Source organism: Grammomys surdaster, unplaced genomic scaffold (genome assembly GCF_004785775.1).
Source record: "Grammomys surdaster isolate TR1022 unplaced genomic scaffold, NIH_TR_1.0 165, whole genome shotgun sequence".
Classification (NCBI taxonomy): domain Eukaryota; kingdom Metazoa; phylum Chordata; class Mammalia; order Rodentia; family Muridae; genus Grammomys; species Grammomys surdaster.
Genome location: NW_021604613.1, coordinates 2,694,536 through 2,704,121, shown reverse-complemented (window position 1 = coordinate 2,704,121; position 9,586 = coordinate 2,694,536). Strand labels below are relative to the sequence as shown.

Below are 9,586 nucleotides of genomic sequence, written 5' to 3'. Positions count from 1 at the left end.
TCTTTCTTTCTTTCTTTCTTTCTTTCTTTCTTTCTTTTTTCTTATTCCAGTATTCAAAGTCCTGAGGCAGTTCTGAGGACCAGGAGGAAAGGCTGTCCTCCATGAAGATCAGTTAAGCAGAAGCACATGTTTAAGTACTGTGATAAATAGGACGCAGAGTGCTTCACAAAAGGAGCTTCAGAACAAAGGGCTGTGAACCAGGCTGTGAACAAAGGCTGTTTGGTTATAGGCACCCTGAGGATAGGAATTAGGTCTCATTAATCTTTTATTCACCTTCGTTCTCAGCAAGGTGTTCTGTGTTGAATACTATTTCTACAAGGATGGCTATATAATGAAACCCAATATTTGAGTCAGAATCTCATCAGCAGCCTCCTTTCCTATTTCAGGGGTACCCTCTCAGTAACTTGGTGTCCCGCAAATTGCCAGTCAGGCAGCAGCACATTCCTGTGCTTCTTGCTACTGGATCTACTATTCTTTCCCCTCCCTCATCCTTTCATGCAGGGTTATGCTGCAGACTCTCATAACAGGACTATTTACTGAAGGAGTTATACATGGTCAGAACTGTAAATGCTCATTGTATATGAACCCAACCCCCAAGTCAGCATTTTTAAAGAAGAAATTAGAGGTTCAACCATGAGAGATCCTGGGTCATTTTTGTCTGTGTTCCTAAAGGTCCAATGCAGTGTGTTTCAAATAAATAGCAAATATCTTATAAATCACACTACCTTTTAACAGATTCATGTCTATTCTTAAATATTTTCCTGCAATACTGAAAGAATTGCACATACACATTTAGCACCTCTGAATATATATTTAATATACTCTCAAAAAGTCCAGGACAGTCCAGAAGACTAGCAAAGAAACTAGCAAGAAACCAAGAGCAGCATGTCCCATGAGGCCTGACTTACCTATGCAACAGAGCCTCAACTTTAACTCTGGGAGCTTGAGACTTAACAGCAACCTCTTAGAAAGCGTTGTGCAAAACTTACTGAAGATCCCATGCATCATCTACAGATGAAGGGGAATGAATTTCACTAGATGGTTTCTCTCTTAATATCTAAGTGATGTCTGTTGCGCTCCCCTGCCCCCGAACGACCTTTAAAATATGAAGAGGACATTGGCCTTAAAGCCTCTCAAGTACCAGCAAGTTTCAGAGTGTAGTTTGGAAGCAGAGAGGCTTGGGAGAAGGAGCAGTAACCACAGCAAAGGATGAGACTCAAAAATGTGTCTAGAAAAGAAGGACCCTGTAGGACATGCAGATTTCTCACTTCCAATACTAGAATCCAGAACTCAAATCTAGAAAAATGTTTCCATGAGGTTCAGTTGCATTTCATGGGTTAGGTAAGACCACAGTGTTCCCTGGGTGCTCATCAAGTTCTAAAAAGACATCCTTACTCAGTGAGTGAGTGAGACAGCAGAAGCAGGGGTGATACTGGGCTTTTGTTGATGCTGGGGGATGAACAGCCAACCAGAAGCATGCTATTTACACACTCCTCCATGTGCTACATTCCCAAGCCCACAGGGAGAACTCTTAGCTCACGGCATTCAGGTCTCAGTGCTCACAGAGCTATGAGCTACATCCTTAGCTTCTAATGAATTTATGCTAATTTGGGATAATTAAAGTATTCTTCCCTATGGATTCTTCCTGCAATTCCAAACAAAACTGTGAACATTTTTTTTTAAAAGAGATTCCTTTAAAATTCAGTCCAAACAATAAAAGGTAGGTTTAAAACATGTTTATTAAAATTAAGAAAAGGTAAATTGGACTTACTTGTCTATTAAACAACTACATATTAAAACCAACAGACAAACACTAACAACTCCTATAACAGCTGGGAATATATTGTTCAGGCAATAGAAAAGGTATTTGGCAGGCATTAAGAGCATATAGGTAGTGTACAGGCAACATGTATACATATATAAAACTCATGGTCTTCAGAAGTTTCTCTGTAAAAAGTTTTGACATATCACGTAAATTAACATACAGTTCCTAAATGTGCTGAAAAAAAAATGACACATTATTTTGAAAGTTTAATGATATGTTTTAGCTGTGAGAATTTTCAAGATGAAGAGTAATGCATTTTTTTCCCAGCATCAACTTCTGAAATTTCCCTCTTGTTCCATTATTAAGATGAGAGTATATTGTGCTACTGTATAAGTTAATGAACATGTCAGATCAGAAAGGAAAGTGGCACTTACTATAATAACCACACTAATTCTTCTTCCCACCACTCATGGATTAACAGAAGCAGGTGAGAGAAGAGTGAGACCCCCTAGCCCGGTGGCGCACACCTTTAATCCCAGCACTTGGGAGGCAGAGGCAGGCGGATTTCTGAGTTCGAGGTCAGCCTGGTCTACAGAGTGAGTTCCAGGACAGCCAGGGCTACACAGAGAAACCCTGTCTCAAAAAACCAAAAAAAAAAAAAAGAGGAGTGAGACCCCCAACAAAGGGGCTGGCATTCTCACAGAATACTCAAGTGACTGCTTTTTATTCTTTAATATGTTTGATAAGATCCACAGTGAAGTGTGAACATGTGAGAGAGTCAAACATTAGCACCATCTGAAACTGTTTATAAGATGGTCACTTTCATGAAAGCAACACAAATATATGATGGCCCTGTGGTATATAGAACACATTCACATTACATAAAAAAGAGATTTCCTTTTTTTAAAATTTCCATTTTTTTAAAAAAATGCAACAAAAACAGGTTTACTATAATGAAATAGTCAAGGCCTAACTCTAGGACAGATTCTAAGTCACCAGACCCAAAACTCCACCACACTTGCTTCCATCCACCCATTTTTTTCCCCTAAAATCTAGAATTCATGAAGCAAAATCTTCAAAGGTTTGCTCTACTTCATAATTTCTTCTTTCAAAGCATCTACAGTACAAGTTTCAATCCTTAAAGTTGAAGTAAAAGAGATATGAAATGCTTTAGCTGATTGTTTAATGAAGAGGAGACAAGGCTATGTTTTCTATAGGGCATGATTGTTATTAACCAATAACAAAAGAAAAAATTAGTTTAGGTATGATTATGCACTTATAATCATTTACTTATTTGATTAAATTTATTAGACAGAATAGCTCACTAAAATTTTCTGTATCGTCTATATCGATCTTAAGAATTTGTCATCTGAAATATATTCACATCTAAGGGACAGAATGAAGTATAATATCAAGTGCCTCATGTGTATTTTTCTTACTGCTGTCATTAATATAGTCCCACATAACAGGAGACTTGGCCCAGGAGAGAAAGAATGTGCTCAGTAGTGGAATGGCAGGTTAAGCAAAAGATGGTCAAGTCAAAAAAGAAAAAAAAGAAACAAATTATCTCCCTAGCACTCCTTGAAATTATTTTCTTTCAAGATGTAATGTTCCAGTATCTAAACTAGAAACAGAGATGAAGAAGGCTGAAGTGCTGCCCATCTCCAAATTCTCAACAGTATACTTAATTAATCTGCTTGAGCTTAATGAAAGAACAGAATTAAATGTCTCAAAAGATGCAAGCCGGAGGCAGTCGAAGTCACTTGTGCTGGCCCAGAAGCTGGGTATGAAGCAGCTCTTTCAATCTCAGGGAGACAGCCTCCACACTGGTCGGCTATCCTATACACTGGAACCTATACATCCTCTCTCCAATCAATATCTCTTCTTAAAACCGGCAGATGAATTATAAATGTCATAACATACATTGTACAAAGAAAGAATTTTCAAAAAGTGAATATGTAAAAAGGGCAATTCGGTGCGTGTACAAAACAGCGAACCATTTCGGGTGTGACTAATCTATTTTAAATTCGGTTCCTCTGCTCCTATGCAATCTAATATTAACTATTAAAACTGCCAAAATATTTTTAAACGAGATCCTAGAACATCCTTAGAGATTCTGATCTTTGCACTCCGTAAAGTTGGCAGGCACGTCACTGGCAAACCAATCGGTAGTGACAACTTACTCCAAACCAGCTCTTTCGGATCAAATCCTAAATTAGCAAGCACTCTAAAATTTCCCAAGCCTCCCTGAGCCAGGGCATGGTTCCTGCTGGTCGCCCGGTGCAAAACTTGGTCAGCACAACCTACAAACGCAAATTGCAGCTCAACCCAGAGACTCCTTGCAGATCTCCGGAGTTTGACCGTACTGTACAGACGGTGTCTGTCTCCAAAAGGTCACACACCTGCATCCAAAGCTTGTCTGTCTTACACGTGTCTGCACATTCCCCACTCAGCCTCAGAGGCTCGGCGACTCCCGCTTCCCTGCACCTGGGTGCCAAGTTTCTGAAAGCCACTTCCAAGCAAAACTCTCCTTCCGCTTTGAAAACACAACTACAGTAGGAAGGGGCGGATAACAGGAAGAAAACGGAGACTCAGCGGCACTTTTAGGAAGTCACTGGTCGCCGCGGAGCTGGCACCCTACGCGGGCCCGCGAGCGCGTCCTCCCCGCCCAGCCCGCGCCCCCCTCCCGGAAGGACCTGGCGGCCCCGCCGGGCCACGCGTCCGCGCCCGGTCCCCCAACCCCCGCTCCGGCCCGAGGCCCTCCCGGTACCTACGCGGCCCACGGCTGCGGCGCGCTCCGCGACGACGGCTCTGCCGGGCTCCTGCGGCGACTGCGGCGGCCGGGACGCCCCCGCGCCCATCGAGGGGGGCAGGGACGCGGTGGGCGCGCGCTCCGTCCCCCGCCCGCCCCGACGGCGCTCGCAGGGCCGCGCAGGCGGAGGCTCGGGCGGAGGCGGGCGGCGGCGGCCCGGGGCGCCCTCCCTCGGCCTCTCCCACCGCCCCTCCCTCGGCCTCTCCCTCTCCCTCCCCCGCCACCTCCGCCGCCCCCGCCCCGCCCCGCGCGCTGTCACATCGGGAGATTCCGCTCTTGCTCCATTCGCCGCTCCGGCTCCCGCCCACGCGCGGCCGAGTGACGCAGATCCCGGCGTGGGCGGTCGCGGGGCGGGGGTGGGGGCCGGCGGGGCTGAGGCTCGGCGCGGTCCCGGGGGTGGCCCATTCCCACGGCAGCTGGGAGCGCGCGGGTCGGGGGAGGAGGCTTCCGTGGAGCCGCGGACAGCGCCTTCTGCCAAGCCCCGCACCCGGCTCGCCCAGGACAGGTGCGGCGCTGGCCCACCTGGCCCACCCCACCCTGTCCCCACCCTGGCCGGGGCCTGGTTTGAGGAAGGAGGAAAGGGAAAACCTCTGGCATGGTAACTTAATGCCACCCTTTTCAAGTCTGGAAACCTTGTGTTACTTCACAGGCTATTCTCTGTTGTCTTCCTGTAGGCAAATGACACCGCAGGTGCTGTCTCCAGTGTGTCAAAATAGAGTTCTTAAGGCAAGGTGTAGAAATTTTGAGCTTGGTTTGCATTAACTTTTCTAGCCAAAGAAGGTGTTAAAGCACCTCCAAAATTGAAGCTATTGCCAACATTTTAGAAAAAAAAAATTAAATGTCTTTGCCTTCCTTGAGAAGGGGGTGGTCAAGGAAAAGAATTCGAGTTTTAATGGTGTGTACTCTTACTGCACTACAGGTAGAATCCTGTTTTAATGTACATATAAAAATCCAGTTTTATATAGGAGGCCATTCCCACTTTCTGGCTGGCCTCCCAGAGTGTGCCTACTTGGTTGAAGGGGATACAAGGCATTCTTTGAGAAGAGAAATTCTTCAAACCACATCTTTATATTGCAACAATGGATGGGATGATAATATTGAAAGAAAAAGACCTTATTAAATAAACCCCTTGTTTTCTTTTTGTAGAAATATGTTCTACAAATGAGTGATGTCAATGGAATATTTATATATTTAAATATATAAATATATAAATATATAGTTACATGCTTACATATATATTTAAACTGAAATATCTTCTCTGTTAGTGACAAGCCTGTCTAGAATAGTTGGTATTTTAAATAAATATGCTTAGTTCCTCAAATTCTTCAGAAGAAATCACTGCTAGAAGTTTCTCCCCACCACTCCAATTGGCAGTGTTTATGCAGCTGTGGCCCCTGCTCAGCGAAGAGAAATTTAACTTGAGTGGTTGCAGTATAGTCAGGGCTACCGAGACAATTTCTTGGCTGGTGTGGAAAGATTAATGGGTAGTCGAGCAATGAAATCCATAAAATTCTTCTAATTCCTCACTGGGAACTCTGATGGTTTGCAAACATCGTTGGTTCTGAAAAGCTTCGGGGGGGGAAGGGTGCATGTAGCTTTACACACTGCAGTTACGATTCATGAACTTGGTGAGCTCACCTGCACTACACAGCTTTCTCTGGAATTGAGTCCAATTGGAATAGCTAGCATGCTGTGCTGTTTGGTAGGCCATACATTTGCTGAGCTGAAGGGTGTAAGGACAAGGAGATTTGTGTGGAGCCGGTCATTTCTACAACTAACCACTCAAGTCCTTGTTAATTTTCTGGGCACATTAGATAGTGTGTTCTTCCCACATTAAGAATGGCATTCTGGGCCCACTTTGCTTTGCTTAAATGCCCTATGGTTGCTGGGGGGAGGCGGTGGGAGGAAAGAAAATGAAAGAAAAAAATTAAGCTTTTAGGGATCAGGTTCTTTATGGGCACACTGTCTTCAACATGACTGTGGAACAGGCCTGAGGTATTCACTTGTATGTGAGACGAGTTGGAGGAGAAAGCACTGATTCTGTGGCATGCCTTCCCTCCCATCCCTAAACTCCACCTCCCTGCTCTCAGCACAGGGTCCTCTACCTCCCTGGTGCCTTAGTGGGAGGAGAAGGGATACAATCTGTAAGGTAACAATTATGGAGTGGGGTTGTTCTTTGAAGGCCCTCTGGGAGAGATTAGACAGTTTTAGAATTTCTTGGAGGCAGTCCCAGGCAGTTCTAAGAGAACATGGCAACACAAATGGTTCTTCTTGAGACCATTTGGATATCTTTTGTTAAAAAGAACCCTGCAGTAGCTTTGTTTCTTCTGGTTTGATTTTACCATAAATACCTGTATGCTTAAGTTACTCATTCTCTCCAGTATGTCTTGTTAAGTGTTAATTAAATACCAAAGTTAAGCTCTGAGGACACAAATAACCATGGTTAAACCAGAGTTTAAACCATGCTTCTGTTCCCAGAACTTTTCTATAAAACAGCAAAAATAAGGAGATCAAAAGAAAGCCTAAAGGCTAAAGACCATGATGATCTGATCTGTTTCTCTTCAGTTCTTTTTCAGTTCTTTTTTTTTTGTTTTGTTTTGTTTTTTGAGACAGGATTTCTCTGTGTAGCCCCGGCTGTCCTGGAACTCACTCTGTAGACCAGGCTGGCCTCGAACTCAGAAATCTGCCTGCCTCTGCCTCCCAAGTGCTGGGATTAAAGGCGTGCGCCACCACTGCCCAAAGTTCTTTATTTCCTATATTCACACAGTCATGGACTAGTAACACAACCATCAACTTGGCACTCCCTTGAATCTGTGTCACAGTGAAATAGAACTAAAGTTCTTTAAAATGGGAGGATCCTGTCTCATACCACATTCTAGAAAGAGCATTAAGGATACCTGAATATTGTTTCTAATCAGCAGAGGTTTCTGTGTCTTGGTATTTTGTTTACAGCTCTCTCCCCCCACCCCCCACCGTACCCCCCACCCTCTCTCTGTGGGGTGTGTGTTGCACATTGCTTTTGTTTTGCGAGATTATTCATTTCCTGTGTTTTCATGAGTGTAGTTATCGTCTTTGGGATGCAGTATTCTGTGTAGTACCTTCTGTAGGTCTAGATTTGTGGATAGATATTATTTAAAAATTGATTTTGCTGTGGGATAATGTGATGGTTTGAATATGTTTGGCCCAGGGAGTATCACTATTGAGAGGTGTGGCCTTATTGGAGTAGGTGTGGTCTTGTTGGAGTAGGTGTGGTCTTGTTGGAGTAGGTGTGGTCTTGTTGGAGTAGGTGTGCTCTTGTTGGAGTAGGTGTGGTCTTGTTGGAGTAGGTGTGGTCTTGTTGGAGTAGGTGTGGTCTTGTTGGAGTAGGTGTGGTCTTGTTGGAGTAGGTGTGGTCTTGTTGGAGTAGGTGTGGTCTTGTTGGAAGAAGTGTGTCACTGTGGGAGGCTGTAAGATCCTCACCCTAGCTTTCTAGAAGCCAGTTTTCTCCTAGAATCCTTCAGATGAAGAAGTAGAACTCTCAGCTCCTCCTGCACCAGGCTTGCCTGGACACTGCCATGCTCCCACCTTGATCTGTAAGCCAGCCCCATTTAAATGCTGTCCTTATAAGAGTTGCTTTGATCACGGTGTCTGTTTATAGCAGTAAAACCCTAACTAAGACATATTTTGTTTTTTCCATCGATGATGATTGAAAGTTTTGATGGGTACAGTAGTCTGGGCTGGCATCTGTGGTCTCTTAGAGTCTGTACACATCTGCCCAAGCCCTTCTGGCTTTTAGAGACTCTGCTGAGTTGTGTGTGGTGATGAACAATGGCTGACACATAGTAAATATTTGTTGAGTAACTGAATGAAATAGAAAATAGAAACATTAACAAATGACTTCTTGTGTGCTTTGTAGATGTTTTTAGTATAAATAGTATTCCTAATAGAAGAATCTAAAATGTATATCTACTTCTGAGCAAACCTGTAATACCTTCAATAAAATATTGAGGGTAAGAATATGTTTACAAATGTTGTGTAAATTGAAATATAATAAGTTACAAAATAATGCCTGATTATTAACTAATTCATGCTATATTTTCAGGCACAAATTTCTTTCTTTCCTTCTTCTTCTTCTTCTTTTTTAACAAATCGCAAAGGTTGTTAAATACACCAAGTTCTGAGCTGAGTTCATTTGGAAAGTAGCCTAGGAATTATTGTCCCTCATCCCTTATTAACTTGTGTTTATCCTTGGGAACACCATCTGCAGATATCCCAGACTTAGTTCCTTATCTCCAAAAGCAAGGAGTCTACAGGGCTATTTCTCACAAGTTACATCTAGAATGTTCTAAGTTCTGCAAACACTTTTTTTTTTTTTGAGGAAATCTCAAAGTCCTCTTCTAGGCTATTATCTTAGCTCTCATCGGTCCTTGATAAAGCTGGATTCAGGAGAAGCTCTTTTTTTCTACTGCTAATTTTAACCAATGTGAAATATATCACATCATATAGTCAAATCTAATATTTATCCTGCAAGAACACCAGATTTTCTCTTCTTAGCTTAGAAATTATAATTTTTTTGTAGAGCTTTTGGATGCAGGTTCAAAATGTTTATATATATATATATATATATATATATATGTGTGTGTGTGTGTGTGTGTGTGTGTGTGAAATGTTTATATATATGAAATGTATGTCATTGAAAAGACACAATCAGTGCATACAGCACACCTATAAATAACAGAATGGACTGTAGCAAAGGAGTGTTGCCTCTTCCCTGTCTTCTAATGGCTTCCAGAGCATGGGAAGCTGGTCCAGAAGAATCAAGATTGCAATGGATGGTGGCATCAAATAGCAGCAAATTACATGCTGAGAAAATTATTCCCTTTGCACTTCTCCTTCTGTCCTCTGAAGGGAGAAATCCAAGTTGGTGCCAATCTGCCTCTAATCCTCTTACACTTACTAAATTCTGCAGAGAGAGAGAAGGGGGGGAGAAAAGGGAATAATTTTCTCAGCATGTAATTTGCTGCTATTTG

At 43.0% G+C, this 9,586-nt stretch overlaps 1 protein-coding gene across 2 annotated transcripts in view; it reads right to left on the bottom strand.

Annotated features, from left to right (window-relative positions):
• Nab1 (NGFI-A binding protein 1) overlaps window positions 1-4,596 on the bottom strand; it is a 39,983-nt gene extending 35,387 nt beyond the window's left edge. Inside the window, exon 1 of one of the 2 annotated variants that reach the window (XM_028765588.1) lies at window positions 4,540-4,596. The gene's annotated coding sequence lies outside the window, so the exon portion shown is untranslated. Of the gene's footprint in view, window positions 1-4,167; window positions 4,184-4,539 lie in introns of those variants that run through there. The other variant, XM_028765589.1, reaches the window with a different exon arrangement.
• Between the last annotated feature and the right edge of the window lie 4,990 nt (window positions 4,597-9,586).